Source organism: Vanessa cardui, chromosome 19 (assembly GCF_905220365.1).
Source record: "Vanessa cardui chromosome 19, ilVanCard2.1, whole genome shotgun sequence".
Lineage (NCBI taxonomy): Eukaryota > Metazoa > Arthropoda > Insecta > Lepidoptera > Nymphalidae > Vanessa > Vanessa cardui.
Window position 1 is genome coordinate 1,030,461 of NC_061141.1, and position 17,939 is coordinate 1,048,399.

Here is a 17,939-nt window from a genome sequence, read left to right on the forward strand (position 1 = left end):
AAGGGTGAGCCCGAGTCAGAATACACGAGGGGCATACTGATTAAGATAGATCCCATTGATCCGAGGAAACTTTGAACTTGCTTATATTGTCAAAAAATAGTGACTTTTTTGACAATATCACATATACACTGATCCCAAGTAGCTAAAGTACATGTGTTATGGAAAACCGAAGTAACGAAGGTACTACAAACACCCAAACCCAAGGCTACATAGAAAACTAACTTTTTCTATATCGACTTGGTCGGGAATCGAACCCAGGACCTCGGGGTGGCATACCTATGAAAATCGGTCTACACACTACTCGATCACAGAGGTCGTCAAACTTTATGTCAGACATTATAGACTATACTATAAATAGTCCTGGTGATAGTTCGAAGTGTGATTTACGTGTTTTTCAAAAGGTTTTTGAAGTAATATTTTTATATAGCTAATATTATCTTAATGTAAGTGGACTTTAGATTTGTAAAGCTATTCATATGATTCATTTTATGCCATTAAATGCTTATAACAGAAGTATTTTATGCTATTTATAAAGGTATTGTGAAATTCCGAACAAATAGATGACTCAGTGGTTAAGCACTAGTATACTATGTGTTTAATTCGTGTTTTAAATTCAATCCGAGCTCATTGATCAAGAAGAACATCAAAGAAAAATGTGCAACGTCTGTTTCCAATAAACCAAAATTTTAGACGCGTCGAATAAGTTACTAAGTCTTATCCTCAAAAACCTTAACAACCCTGCTGGTCTATATTTTGTATTATACAACAGCCTGTAAATTTCCTATTGCTGGGCTAAGACATCCTCTTCCTTTGAGGAGTAAGTTTTGGAACATATTCCACTACGCTATTCCAATGCGCGTTGGTGGTATACACATGTCGAAGAATTTCTAGGAAATTTGTCACATGCAGGTTTCCTCGCGATGTTTTCCTTCACCGCCGAGAACGAGATGAATTATAAACACAAATAAAGCACATGTATATTCAGTGGTGCTTACCTGGGTTTTAACCCGCAATCATCGATTAAGATGCACGCGATCTAACCACTGGGCAATCTCGCCTTTGTTTTTATATTTAATTCATAAAAAACGAATCTCGAAGTTTTATTCAAATCCACGCAGAGTGAGTTTTTTAATGGACGTTTTTATAAATATCATTGGCGTTTACCGAAACAGGCTTGACACATCCGACTTTAGGGTATTTGCATATGTGACACGATATGTCATGTTTTGACATTCGCTTAAAACATATGAGTGGAGAGAAATGGTTACGACCGGTGTCAGCCAAACCTACAATATATCTATCAAAAAACAATACGAGTAACTATGCTTTAAGAAATATGTTTTTACAAATTACCTTTTATACGATAATATACTGGGTCAATCAAGGGACTCGTATAACTTCTTTCTTTTGATTTTTGAGGCGCGTGCCCGTGGCTGACACCGACTCCAAATATAACAATAATTATAACTACAATAGAATAAAAAATATAATTGTAAATCGACTTTTAAGTTGTCTAATATTTTTCATTTCATTTTACTTAGGAGGACTCTAAAAAATATGTTGAAAAAGCAATAATTTTTATTACTTTTTAGTGCATATTAATTTGTTTTAAAATTAAGTTTTGTTTGAAGTCCTTTTTTGTTTTTGTTAAAATTTTTATTTATTTTAAAAGCATTCAACAATTCAAAGATATTTTTATGTAAAGTTTTATATATTTTTAGCGATGAAAATATATGTATTTTAATTGTATTTTAGTTAGGATAAATAGGTCCAGATTAGCATAGTGTTAGTATAAATCTGTGCCAGGCATTGGATACAGAGTTTTGAGCGTAATGCGTTATATTTGGGAGCATGCAGCTAATTTACTATTTTAGGAGCTACACGGTTATAGATGAACATACTAACATTGTCAGCTAGTTTGAGTACATTGTGCTTTCTACGTGCATTTTAAAATATAACATTGTTTTAATTTAACAGAAATATAAAATTCGAGATTCGATAAAACTTTAAGAATTTTTTTTTAAAGAAATTAAAATATTAACTGTCACTCTTTTATATAGATTTGATAATGACGTGAGTAGGTTCAAAATAGTAACAGCCTAAATTCCCACTGCTGGGCTAAGGCCTACTCACTCTTTAAGGTTAGCAGCATATTCTACGACACTCTTCCAATGCGGGTTGGTGGAAGCAGATGTAGCAGTTTCGTTGAAATTAGACATGTGCAGGGTTTCTTATCTCACCTCACCTCATGTTTTCCTTCCGGCGAGCGGGTCGCTAGTACCTACTAATTATAATTACAAATTACTTTTTTTAATTTTCCAGCTTCTAACAACAAACAATTTAAGAAATTAAGCAAAACAAGCGCTTAGATTAGAATATTATAATATTTTTAAAGCTGCTGCTTTCAGATAATCATACTGAAATTAAAATGAGAGTTAATGTTAGCAATTTCGGTGTTCACACAAATATTGCTGTTCCGCAAACATAATTATTAAAAGTCGTTCAGTGAAGAACAAATAAAAGAAATCTTATTACGCCGAGTAAATAAGACGCGGAAAGTTCTCTTTAAGAAACCGATTTCAATTATTATGTTTTGGTTACAAATACAATTCTAAAGATGTACTTGAATGAACTGTATTTGTTTTGGAACAGAAGGGTAGCCGTTTGTAAGTCGTATCGAGTTGAAACAAAATATGGGGAAAATATTAACAACGATTCATACTTATAAATATGAGACCGTAGATTGTTTGTCAAAGATTACAATTTTCAAAATATTAATTAACATACTCAAAGTCAAAAGAAAGAGGTTATAGAAGGATCAATTTAAATAAATTAGCACCGGTGCTGAATGTAGATTTGTAGGAAAGTAAAAAGTACACCGAATACACTTTCGATCAATTGAATTTCCTCAACTTTCTCCTGATTTTTCATATGCTTGTGTTTATAATTCGTCATATTTCTGCAGCGAAGTAAATCATCAACGCATACATAGAGTGATATTTAATTTAATTTTTATTCATAAATGTCAACACTTTTTATTCGTATGTGTCACTAAATAGATTAAAAAAAAAAAACTCATATAAAACTAATAGCAGTAGATGTAGCGTGTTTCGGGAAACGTTTTACTATATATTATATGGTGATGATGATGATCTTGAGTATTTTTATGCTATCGGTAGTATTACATTAGTGTGCGCATCATTACACGTACACCATCACACACTGCAGAAATGACGCAAACGGACTACGAAACAATAAAGTTTGGACTGATGTATAGTATACATTCGAGTCAAATTAAGCCACGTGGTTGAATTAGCTTCAATCTTTCAATGACACTGTTATTTACTTAGTTGCATACCTATATATGCTTTATATTATATAAATATATTTCGCGTATACGTCATAAATGTTGCACAATTCCATACATCCGTCCAAACGTAAGAGTCAGATTGACATTAAGGTAAGGCTGAGTTTACATGTAGATGTTTGTCCAAATACGCCAAAGCATCCTGGCGTAATGCCAAGGAAACTTTGCATAAATTACGCGATATTCAACCTTATTCCAAAGCAAAACGATCGTCAAAGGCTGAATACGTATGGCCTCGAGAAATAGAATTTCCTGGAAAAATATTTTCTCGAACTACATTCTCGTTCGATTCGAAGATCTATTGAGCGAAGATATGAAGATTTTTCTAGAATAGTGTTGAAATAATATCAATGTTTCTTTACTGAACTGTTTTTAAAGTTCAACTTTTGAACATTACAGTTTCAGAACGGTTACTCGTAAATAAGGAATACATTTGCCTTATAAAGTATGTAGGTGGTCAAATGATGGTTAGGGTTCTATTGAACTGGTAAGGATGTTTTTGTTTGTAGATGTAGAGGTAGGTGGAGGGGTAAATGGGGCAGATGACGATAAATGGTCATGGTCCATGGATGGTGTTGAAAGAAATATTAAGCATTTCATACATCCTCAATGTGCCAACTTGAGGAAACTTTAGAAACTGTGTGCCACTGGCTCATTCACTCTTCAAACTGGACCACAACAATACTAAGTACTGCTGTTTGGGTTTAATATCTGTCTCTTAAAATTATAACACCAATTCTACCTCTGTCTAAATTAATGTTATTGATACTTATTCAGATAAATATGTTAGATACTTTTTGCATTTGGTATAGATTAAAGTTGTCACATACACTTCACACTAAAATCACTGATTTCAAGTTACATGCTATTAAAAATCTTTTGCTACGAAACGGGAAATTAGCAAACGCAGCTTGAATTTAACAAACACGTTAATATTGTAGCATAATTTACTCCTTATTCCATCTACTATCTGTCATTGAAAGTCCAGTTCCAGAGATTAGCCAGACCAAACAAACGGACAGACAAAATTTGTGTTTGACCTTGAATAGTTATACAACAATACGAAGGGCTAAAGGCCTCCTCTCCCTTTGAGGAGAAGGTTTGGGCCATATTCCACCACGCTGTTCCAATGCGGATTGGTGGAATGGACATGTGGCAGAATTTCTATGAAACTTGTCACATGCAGGTTTCCTCACGATGTTTTCCTTCACCGCTGAGCACGAGATGAATTATAAGACAAATTAAGCACATGAATCAGCGGTACTTGCCTGGGTTTGAACCCGCAATCATCGGTTAAGATGCACGCGTTCTAACCACAGGGCCATCTCGACTCTTGAATAGATAAATATGCATTTAGTAAAACGCGGTTATTTTAATATTACAAACAGGCACTCCAATTGTATTATATGTATAGATAGAAGTCGTCCGTAGTCAGGTCGGGTTGCTAGTGTATAGTATTTATGAGAGGAAAGAAAAACATCGTCGTAGGTTGATGATATCGATCAGAGAAATTCCCTCGATAGTGTGACGAATATTACTAAAGATGTCATTACGTGATCAGCACAAGGTATCATGAGGATGCATTTTAGCATTTGGTATATTACTTATAAAAATACACGTTTCTGAATCGCGCATATGTTTTGTTCACAGAAATGTATATAAGGCATTTGTTTAAAATATGGAGTTAGTGCTTATTGATGGTTTATTGTTTTAAATACAACAGTGTCAAACATAAGCAGAGTTTAGAAACAGAGTTTATGTCAGTACGTATTTTGTTTCTTGCCGGTTTTTCTCGATAAAATATATTTTATTGCTAGCATTAGATTTAATTCAATATATAGTATTATATGTATTACATAATTATTATCTTTTGAGCCTATTAGAATAAAGAATATTTTGATTAAATTTGTGAAGTAAAAATATATAAATGAAAATCACAAGTTGATAAGCATGATATAAAAGTCGCAGATTCCCTTGGGTCTGAGTCTATAAGTTAAGCTGCTAAGTTATATGACCCAGTGGATCCTCCTCGGTTTTTTATTTTAATAGACTTGCCGAGAATATCTTGAAGATACTCAAATTATAATTTTCCGGAAATATAAATGCAGAGAGATATCCAAGTACTCAGGCGTAAGGAGCGAAAAGCAAGACGTTTAACTTCGTAACTGACGTACATCTTGTGTAGTAATAATATATGCATATCAGCTTAAGCTATACTGACATATTTTTTTATTTATCTTTTATATGGTTTGGATTTTTATTTTTAGACAGCATTATTATCATTATCTAGATGAAAACTCGGCTTCGTTTGGATAAAATAAATAAAACTAAAGAAATCCAGTTGATTCTCTACATTTTTTGTCATCATCATCATCAAAAGTAATGTTGATTTGTAATTCATTTTTAAGTATAAATTTGGACCACACTAATGGAACGCACCCGTTACGTCAAATATGGCCGTTCGTTGAACTGTCATATAATTTAGTTTCATTGATTTAATATCGTAATAATGCGGATATATTATGTATGTTGTTGATTAAAAAAACATTATTTTTTAGATTAATAATTGTGAATAGGTTACAATCGGGTCTATAGACCTGCATGAAAGTATTAATATTAATAACTACATTTTCAAATAGTTTATTTAATTTTGGAATAGGCTATTTGACAAAGCGAAAAATAAATTGTGGATTATTGTAATCAGTGTATATTAAGAGTTTAAAAGTTGTTATTTACTAACGAAACTTGAAACTAATACTTAATTTATTCAAAATTCGATAAATAAAAATGCATTTTTTCAAATGTTTGTTACGTGACACAAAACGCTTCTGACTGGCCGGGCTTATGATGAAGTCACTTTGTTGTAAACCTTGCTTTACTACTAAGTAAATAATATAAATTGGATTTTAAAAACCAGTCAAATAGCCTATTAACGCAGGCCGCATTAATCCCGATTTGGTGTGTCATTGATCTTCTATGAAGGATTGTTTTTGTTATTCAGTCATATCATTCATTCATTCATTATTCGACATTTTTAGGTTACAGTGAAGAATTTCTGCGGTAGTCGTTTTCTTCAACAATTTCCCAACCTCTTACTAATTAACCAAAATTGAGTTGATGGTTTTGATGAAAGTGGCTTTTCAATTTGTTCGTATTATTTATTTGTTGGGAAGGTGAGCCTAATTAATGGTACATTCCACCTTATTTTCTTTATGCGACTTATTAATGTTGTCATCATGTCTTCATTTTATTATCTTTACTTTATATACCATTCATTCATGAGCTCAGCTGTTTTTTATAATGTTCTTTTCTTGAATAATTCGAAATTTAAATATTAAATATTAATTGAATTTTATGATTGACATTTATTTTAGCTCTATTAATAGTTTTTAATTTCTTTTCAGGTATCTGTAGGAGCTTCATTTCACCAGTGACGTCGTGATACCGGTATGTATTTTAATTTATTTACAGATTTATCCACAGTTGTTCAAACTGAATATAGTTAAAATTTAACATACCTACATAAAATTATGTATACATTACTATAATCATTTCAATTGTCATTTTCAGCTATTAATATTAAGTGTAAGAAAATTTATATTTTATATATTAGTTACACAACACGAGACAAAATGATACAACTTTGAATTTGGTGTTTTAGAATATTAATATTTTCAAAATTTCCGGCGTTACATTCTGCGTTCGTTACATTCTACTTTTGTCATATAGGTCAACTTTGTATTTATGATACTATTTGGGATAGGATCTACTTTATATAATACCCACGTACATATATATGTAAGCGTACCTATATAGGTACGCTTATATTTAGAAACAAGCTAATGTTATACGAGTAAGCTGAACATGAACATTTACATTTTTCATCTTGTATGTAAAAAAAATATCTCAAAAACGAATCGAAAACCATGTGATAGTATGTCTGCAAATACATAAAGTATGTCTGCAAATACAAATAGTATATGTGCAAATAAATGTCCTAATGATTCGTTCGCACAACAATCCGACCGGACAGGAACAAAGTGCAAAACCATGAACTTTACGTCCTTTCAAAGGTACGGTATTATAACTGCCATTGCTAACACCAGACTCTAACAGATTTTCTTTTTATTGAAGAAAATTAAGTGGAATTTGTTTTAGGCGAATCCAAACAGTCAGGTTCTGGGAAGCTATTATTATAAGGAGGAAGCCTTCTTATTTTAGCTACGTTTTGAAATCTATAGCGATTTTTTAATGCAATAGTTAGGAGGGGAAATGGGCCAACTGATGATAATTATCATTGCCTATAGACGACGCTGTAAGAAATAATAACGATTTCTCACATCACCGAGGCGCCATTACCCTGTGCCGGAAGTAGCACTGGCTCACTGAAGCAATACTAAGCATTACTATTTGACGGTGGAATATATAACGAGTGGGTAGAACCTACCCACTTGCACAAAGGTCTCAAGTGTGTACTTAAAAACTTAGTGAATAATTTAAATTAATTAGAAGTCCCAACACATCTTATTTAACAATTTAATTTCGTATTCTCTAAACGCGAATAAATTTACAAAATTATTACGTCGTTAATTGTAATCCTTTACTTATTTTACAGTTTGCAGTATTTTAAAGTATTATTAAAGAGATTATATTATCTAGTGTCAGATTCTAGAACGTAAGAAATTTAATATTTTAACCAGATAATTGTATAATTTGCATATTGTATATGTTTTAGGAAATTTAGAAGGAAAGCGTTGATAGCGCAATGGTATGAGGTATGCGTAGCTATGTAAAAAGTCACAAGTTTGATCTTGATCAAAGTTTATTGTCGTTTCCAAAAGTTATAATGGGGTGTCGCATAAGTAGTCTCTACATAGTATAAAACATAGTCGCTTTTTCTGTTCCTATATTCCTATGAATGCTTACATCATTAAAAGGAAGCAATGGATTTTGATGCGGTTTTTTTTAATAGATAGAGTGCTTCTAGAGGAAGGTTTTTGTATAAAATACACGGACAATGTGGTAAAAAAATTGATAATTTTAGAAGTTTTTAATGTTATTTAGTAAATTAACAAATTCTGCAGTATATTTAGTATCTGTATTGCACCCGTGCGATGCCGGGGAGGGTCGCTAGTAACTAATAATAAAAATATTTGTAATTTTGAGGTTTAATATTAACATTTTAACATGCGGACGAATCAGGATGCTATCATCCTCCGAATAAAATTTTTTATTCTGATCTAACACTTCTTTTTTTATTGAATCCTCCTCCCTTTTTTATAGCATTCGGTTTTTTCGTTCGAAATTTGAATAGTTAAGAGAATAAGGAATATCATAATAAAATACCTTAAATATAATAAGATACCCGCAAGTTGTAAAATATATTTTCCCGGCTATAAATTATTATATAATTTCGCTATAAATGATTAATATTTTAGTGTTACCTATTTGAAGTATAAAATAACATGTCTTGACTGACTTATCCATTAATTGCCGAGCTTAAACTATAAAGTTAGAGCCATGAAATTGGTGAGCAGGATCGTATCATTTAGTAAACACCGACTATAAAAGGAATTCTATGTGTAACCGGGTAAAATTGGGGTTGAAATCGTTGTATAAAAGTCCGATTTTTACCGATGATCGATAGCACACTTTGGAAATGAAACGATCGCCTTCTGGCTATTTCATTTCACCTAAATTGTTTATATAATATATGAGACAAAAAATCCCGCTGAGTTTCTTTCGCCGGTTCCTCTCAGGTCAGGGTGTTTTTCCGAACCGGTGGTACTGTTGCAATTGACCATCAATAAGAAAGTCTAATACTTCTATATCGAATAAAGCAATATGAGTTTGAGTTTAAGCTACAGATATGTAGCTTTATTTTTTGGATACTGATTAAAAATATTCATTTGCTGTCGAAACGCTTGGCCCTTGGAGTAATGGTGCAAAAAGCTTCATCAAAAGTATAACACCTCGCCTCATTGCCTCCACTGGTGACAGGAGGGCTGGTTCGTTTTTTGCCCAGAGGATCGGAATTGCGATTCAACGGGGAAATGCTGCTAGCATTCTCGCCACCATTCCACGCGGTCAAGATTTATACAGTAACTAGTTTTAGTTCATATTTGTATATAAATATATTTAAGCATTTAATGTTGTTAATTCTTATGTTAATAAATTATGAAAAGTATGTACGTAAAATAAAAAAATAAAAATGAATACTAACGTAATATTTTAATTTAATCTATATTATATATTTTTATTATAAATATATTCAACTTGTTCACGAATCAATAAGATACGACAACACTTCCGAATAAAGATGTCGACTTTGACAAATACACTTAATTACGCTTTGATTTGAACAATTTACTAGTAGGTATTCTATCATAAAAGAGAATATTACGTCACATAAGCTCTTTTCCTTTGATATTCTAACATTAAATAATATAAATTAACTGAAATCGTAGCAAAATTCCAAACGAAAAATGTCGTAACAGTTAATTACGCGACGCCCATGTTAGGGTAAATATGTCTCTGCTAATACGTTTTTTATTCGTACGAATCAATTTGATTAGAGGCTTTATGATTAGCGGCATAAATACGTGAATTGATTAAAAAGAAGACAACCAATCAACGGCGAATATTTTTTATCCTTTTTGGCATTAAAAGAAAACCTGTATATTTCTTGTTTATAAGATATTCCAGCGTATCCATAAATATATGTTAGGCGCGATACCACAAATTTAATAATAACACGTGTCTAGAAATGATTGTTTTAATAATTTAAAACTGTTTTATTTAGTGAATTCTGAGATGTTAAATTAGTTTGTTGCATTGTTCCATTTTTGTTATATACGCGGGCGGAAACATGTTTTAAAATAAAGTTGTTACTTGTAGTCCCACGCACGACGCTGTCTCCAATTTCAAGGGAATTCCTGGCTTCAGTCTTAGATATACTCGCATTATTCGGTTGGAGCGTTGAATTGTATAGTATTTAAAAGCATTTCAAGTACTTTAAATAAGTATATCAAGTTTTGTATACATACACTTACATTTTGATAGTTTTTTTGTGTATTTATCAAACAAAAATAATAAAAACTACACAACTGTTATTATAGTCTTGTAGATTAGCTACTGAAAGAGCGGCACTGGGGAGCAAAATGAATCTTTTAGGCTGTCGATTATATGAGCTCATATAAGATGTGACGTCACACTGCCGCGCATATACAGTATTATTTGTTAGTTTGCAAATCAATCTTGCTTTTACATATAATAATTTATCATACATTAAGTCCTTAAATATTTATAGTTATGAATTAAAAATAGTTACAGTATAAATCATGACCGCGTGGAATGGTGGCAAGTATGCAGCATTTCCCCGTTGAATTGCAATTCCGATCTTCTGGGCAAAAACCGAATCAGAACCTATATCACCGGTAAAGGCAATAAAGGGTGTTATACTTTGAAAATATGGTTTGGAACATATTCCACCACGTTCGAATGCGGCTTAGTGAAATACACATGTGGCAGGATTTCTATGAAATTTGACACAAGATGCGTTATAACCACAAATCAAGCACATGAATATTTAGTGGTGACAACCAGCAAAAATGTGAGGGAAGCCGCGCGCGCTAACTAGTGACTAATAAATAAAGATGATCTAAAGCTCTTTTTATTGCATGTTTAATAGTATACTGTTTATAAAAATATGAGATAGAAAGCAGAAACTTGCGTGTTAAGTCACTATGAAACGAAACTTTGCTTGCAAAACTATATAAAAGGATAAATGACTTAAATTAATGGCTGTCTTTGAAATTTGCATACAAAGCTGTGTAGCATTAAGTGTTTAGAAATGAAAATAATATCCATTGTAATTTTGTTTGATATAGGTTATCAGATTACAGAAATAAGGCTAATTACAATACGTATAACTTATAACCTAATTTTCCTTGTGTTTATTTCGCAAGCATCTTAACCGATGATTGCGGGTTCAAACCCAGGCAAGCATCACTATATATATATATATATATAGTGATGCTTGCAATACAAATTAAGCACATATATATATATATATATATATATGTGCTTAATTTGTATTTATAATTCATCTCGTGCTCGGTGGTGAAGGAAAACATCGTGAGGAAACCTGCATGTGTCTAATTTCATCGAAATTCTGTCACATGTGCATTCCACCAACACGCATTGGAACAGCGTGGTGCAATATGTTCCAAACCCTCTCCTTAGTGGAAGAGGAGGCCTTAGCCCAGCAGTGGGAAATTTACAGGCTGTTACTTTACTTACTACTACTTTTTACATATTAAATGCCGGCTTCACACGGATGCAATACTGGTACGAAATATACTGCAGAATGTTAATATATACAAAATTCATAACTCTGTGTAATAAGACAATACAAATAGATACATTACTTTGATATATCTTATAGGATTAGAACCTTCTAAAATTATCAAATTTTCTTTACTATATAGTTCATGTATTATATATCAAAACCTTCCTCTTGTACCACTTTATCTGTTTAAAAAAAATGCATCCATATCCGTTGCGCAGTTTTAAAGACCTAAGCATACATAGATAGCGGTAAGCGACTTTGTTGTATACTACGTAATAATCAAAATACAATATCAAATTCAAAATAAACTTTATTCACAAGTAGGTTTTTACAAGCCGTTTTCGATGAAAATAATCAATAAATAATTAATGATAATGATACTGGCTATATTAATTAATTTTAATGTAGTTACATATCTTTTAGTAAATTTAAGCCCAGCCGACTTACGTTGTTCGTGTATTGAATTATATATAGATAGTGAATTTCGATTTAGATTTTCTTGGTCAAGAGGTTTCATGTGTAATCTACTTACGATTCTTACCAATGACTCGATGTGACCTCGTTTTATTAAACGTAATAGGATAAGGTGAAAATAAAGCGGTTTACGTTCCCTTTATTACATCTAAAAGGTTATGTCGGTCGGTGTATAAAGTTACATGGTATAACCATAAGTGTAGAGGCGGGTCTTCTTGATAGAATCTACATCGCCTACCGGTTACATTAGGACATAATATTGAAGAACTCCTGTAAAATATATTTTCGATTTTTATTTACGAGTAGTGGACCCGAGATGGTCCAGTGGTTAGAAAGCTTGCATTTAACCGATGATTGCGGATTCAAACCCAAGCAAGCACCACTGAATATTCATGTGCTTAATTTGTGTTTATAATTTTGCTTGGTGGTAAATGTAAACATCGTGAGGAAACCAGCATATATCTACTATCATCGACGAAGACGGAATAATAGAGTAATGAGTGCTCACAAAAATTTCAAAACTGATATGATCAGCACAGGACCAATCGCTTAGCGTATCTTAGCATAGCAGTGTAAAGCCAAGAATTTTTAGACTCCTGTTTGATACTAAGAAAGCTTAGGAAGGTATATTCCTTTTAATCGGACTTGAAGTTTTCCATACCTCCTTTGGAATACCTAAGCTTTGGATCCTACCTGCTCTAATTAGACGATCAATTGGTGGTGAAGTCTTCGCCCTCTCAACTTAGATGAGCTCTCGATGCATGGGACTTATCCTATAACGCTGCTATAAGGTGATCTATTATGCTGAATTGAATAAGATTTCAAGATTAAAATTTAACTGAAATATTTTTCAAGCAAAAAAATTGTCTACAATGTAACATCTAGCTAAAGTTGTTAGGCAATCAATGTGTATTCTTCTATTAACTTTGATCTAAAAGCCAGTTCCTCGTCAGGAGTATTCACCTGTATTGTAACAATTCGAGCATAACATAAGTGAGCATAACTGAGCACCTACGAGCAGACTGTAGTGATAAAATAATCGATACTGTAAAACAAATTAACTGAACTGTAGCTGAATGCTCATCAGTTAGTGAGGCGGTTCTTTAACGCAGTCTTAAAATCAAATCTTAGATTATTACATTACAGGCAATTTTTTGCGAGTGAGTGACTCTAAGTTCCGAGAGCTGAGATGGCTCAGTGGTTAGAACGCGTGCATCTTAACCGATGAATGCGGGTTCAAGGCAATCACCGCTATATAAGGGAATGATGGAAATGTGAACATCGCGAGGAAAGGAATATGTCTAATTTCATCGAAATTCTGCCACATGTGCATTCCACCAACCCGCATTGGAACAGCGTGGTGGAATATGTTCCAAACCTTCTCCTTAGTGGGAAAGGAGGCCTTAGCCCAGCAGTGGGAAATTTACAGGCTGTTACTGTTACTATACCGTTGACCCTAAGTTTATACAAACACAAAAATAGTAGCGTTATAAAATATATAATACTAATAACACAAATTTAAACGAGGTCCGTTAATTACTTCATAAATTATTCCAAATATAAATATAAATTATTTACAATGATAAATAACCTATGCAGGTTTTAATTGCTTGAATTGTTTTGATAATTTTCAATTATTTAACGTAAGTCAATCGTATAAATGTTTGTAAATGACTGTTGTTATCAAATATGTTTATAATTGTTATTAATATGTTATCAAATAAAGCAGTATTGGTCAAGTAAATTGCTTAAAAGCTTAAAACATTTGGTTTTTAGAACAGGTCATTGTTACATTAACTCATTCAATGGCCTACGTTGACATGTAAGAGACCCAATATTTATACAGAATAACTTCATAACTTAGTTGATTTTGAGTAATATTAATTCTGTATGGAAAAAAGTCTTTTTCTTTCACTGAGATGCAAATCTAATAGTGTTAAAAATATATTATTATTGGTAATGCAAAATATATATAACGAATATTTTAATAATTTAGATACGATAAAATAACAAATATGGATGTCATCGTTAAAATAAGAGTACAATTATGTTTTTCTTATCTTTTGAATTAATTTTAATTCTTATGATGAATTATTTTATTTAGAAACTCGTTTGATACCTGTGTATTATTTAAACCATTCGAATTTTTATTGTAACTGTTTGTTCAAAAATAAATGAATAAAATAATACTGTTGGTTTCTGATGATTATTAGCTGTATTTATTGACTCTTAGGAGCCACTTTGCAGAGCATTTCAATGGCTGAGAAAACTACCAGCAAAGAGTTTATTTGTTTGTATACTTTCTAACATCAATAAAAATAGTAACGATACTTTTTACTGTTATAAGAGTTTATATTGAATGGAAATCGTGTTAAGTAATCTATAAAATGTTATAAAGCATTTTAGGTAAATAATACGTTGAAACACTATAATTGGAATATATCCAAGATGTCAATGAACGCTGACGTCTGTGTTATAACCTATCCGTCTTTAGTTTAGTATTGTCCAGCAGACTAAATAGGTATTTTATAGGTAAGTGCGTTGCATCTTAAAATGCATCTTTACTTACCATGTATAAAGTAAGAAATAGAACATATTCAAAATCCTGCGTATAAAAATAAGCCTTTAAATGACGATGATATACAACAATTTTAAATGCGACTTTTTAATAGCCTTCATAATGAAACGGTGTTTGGTTATAGTTACAGAATTATTCACCCAACGTCGTTAAACTTGCTTAGTGAAATAAAGTTTTTTTGTGGCTTTTATTTGTGCTTAAAAGGCACAGATCAAGTGATATTCAGTGACTGAATAATTGGAAAACTTTTTCTTGATTTTGAGTTTTTTTAATATTGTTTATCTGTGGAGCAAGACAGGATCTTGAGCTTACGATTGAAAAGTGTCTTTAATTCCATTATCAGGTAGGACAGATAAAGTGCCTAACCAATGTTACTATAAAATGCAAGGCACACTATGCACAGGTAACTATTACGCAGCGCAGTGAGCGGCCGCCCTAAGCGTTCTCAAAAAGGCATCACGTGCGCCGTCCTTGAGGCTTTCCCGCAATGCGGCACCGCGTTAATATTTTACTGAATACCCGAGACGGTAACTAAGTGAAAATAAGTATGATGTTCCGAGGTCTTAAGCCGGGGGATACTTGTGGCGTTCCTGCGCTAGAGTTCCAAACTTTGCGCCACGTTCGAGAAATTTTGAAATGCTTTCGTGTATACTACGGATTATTATACGCTTTCCACGTCACCAAAGATGCAAGATATTTATTAAAGGTATGGTCACGTAAGCCTACATGCCTGCAATGTTATTGCCAAGCAAAGTATAAAGGCCATGTGAGACGCTTTAGTTAAAAATGTAAGGGAAAATATTTCATGTATTTTAGTTGGAAAGGACTGAAGGATATCTTAGTTTTTGATCTTATAAATAGAAAAACTATACGTCAAATGATTAAAACTTTTATCTACTGTGAATAAGTGTTTTGATTACATTACTTTTTGGCTTATTTTATTAAGTACTAGTTAATACTTGGCCAGCATTGTACTGTTTAACACGACAATAATTCGAAACGATTCGTACCACGTATTTTATCCAAGAAACTTGAATGCAAGTATAAACTTGGTATGTAGATATAGATTCAACTCAACTTTGTTGTAATTAGACATATGCGGGACGAAAGGAAGAACAATTTAATAAATGTGAATGAAGTTTGTATGTTTGTGAAGTTTTCACGTTTTAACTACTAAACCGATTATTATGAAACTGAATAGACTTTGAAGGTACAACTTGGATAACTAGACAAGGATATATTACAGAACTGATGACTTTAGATGATTGCATACTTTGGAAATAAGGTGATCGCCTCCAAGGTGTTTCAAATAAAGAAAATATATTTTTAGTTCGTGTATGAAAACAGTTACATGAAAAATATAAAAAAATACTTTTTTTTGCCGTTTCTTTTCATGTTCGAGGTGTTAATTTCCGAACCGGTGGTAGAATTTTGACTAAAAATAAGCAAGTATGACGCTTCTATATAGAATAATAATTTTTGACTACTATATTAATTAATTTTTGATATGTAATTACATAAAATAAACCGTGAATAATAAAATTTTATTAAATATAATACAACACAATATATATAGTAAAACTAAAAATATTTACTTAGTTAAAAATGGTAGAGAGAGGATTTCATACATGTCGGTAAAAAATTTTAGATGAGGCAAAAAAATAACGGCTGTAAAAATATAATAGTTAAATATATTAAATTAAATAAAAATAATATTATGTAATTAAGCGGTGTTTTAAAAAATGTTCTATTATTTTTAATGGTATATTTTTCAACAATCGTTTCATTTAACAACACTTGACACTGTACTTTACAAACATATTCAACTATACAATTCGTGGCTAAGATAAGAAGATAGAAATCAATTCTGAGATCAAACCCGGGCAAGCACGTATTGAATTTGTGCATATAATTAATTCATATCAAAAAAACCTCGTGTAACTTGTGTATGGAGGACAGTGCCATAAATAGCCTTTACTGCGCCCTGTGCGAGCTTCTATAAATGCGCCCTATTTAAGCAGACCCTTTGCCTATTTTAGTGTCACACTCACTAAAACTTAAACGCAGGTTCACTACTGCAAATGCGTTGCCCATTAACGATAAACACTAAACACAAATACGCTCGTGCGCTGCCAAAAAAATGAGCGCGATGTATGTTTTTAATGATACTAGCATGTAAGTACGTTCGTATTGGAATCGAGTACGTACGAACGTACGTTTGTATTGAGGCTCAGCGGAATCTTAATAAGAGCAAAACGAAATAACAATAGTCCTGTCCAGTCTGTCTATTCTTGCACACCCGAGAGCCTCTACGCCCCGTGCCTGGGCACCGGTGGCACCTCCCTATTTACGCCACTGATGGAGGATGACTGTCTCACCTACATACTCTACCCTGCACTGGAGCGGCGTGGTGGGTAAGCTAGAAAATTGCTCAGCACAGATTCTCACGGTCAACACAGTAATAAAGAAAACAATACCCTTAAAGATATACCTAATTATGTTCACCAATATATTACCAAACGACAAAGGTAATGAAAATATCCATTTAAATTTTCATTTTAGTCTTAAATAAATAATTTAAATAATGTATAGTGTGAAAACAATTACAAAATTAATCGTACGAAATGGCAATAAACTATTTTATTATTAAATTAGCCGTGATCCGTAATGTTTCAGCGTGTTATATCAATAAATAACACAATAAGTGAATAGCATATTGAATTGTATATTATCTACTAATTGTCGCTCGTTCGTACTTCCTTCTCGTTTCAGGGGTTTGGTAGTCATGTGTTTGGCAAAAAGTAAAGTAAGTAAAGTAACAGCCCGTACATTTCTCACTGCTGAGATAAGGCCTCCTCTTCAATTAACAAGAGGGCTTAGAACATATTCCACCAAGCTGTTCCAATGCGGGTTAGTGGAATGCAGATGTGGCGGATTTCGATGAAATTAGACACCTGCAGGTTTCCTCACGATGTTTGAACCCGCAATCATCGGTTAAGATGCACGCGTTCTAACCACTGGGCCATCTCTGCTCAGGCAAAAAGCTTTTTTTAGGCAAAAAATAGCAAACTCAAACTCAAATAACTTAATTCAATGTAGAAACATTACATTTTCTTTTTGATGGTCAAATTAAACACTACCACCCGATCGGAAAAAGAAACACCCTGACC

The 17,939-nt window shown here is 32.5% G+C and overlaps 1 protein-coding gene across 1 annotated transcript in view; it reads left to right on the forward strand.

The window, feature by feature from the left end:
• The window catches only part of LOC124537892, a 414,407-nt gene that overhangs the window by 76,009 nt on the left and 320,459 nt on the right, over nucleotides 1–17,939 (forward strand). The window contains exon 2 of the mRNA XM_047114852.1: nucleotides 6,772–6,814. The gene's annotated coding sequence lies outside the window, so the exon portion shown is untranslated. The remainder of the gene's footprint in view (nucleotides 1–6,771; nucleotides 6,815–17,939) is intronic.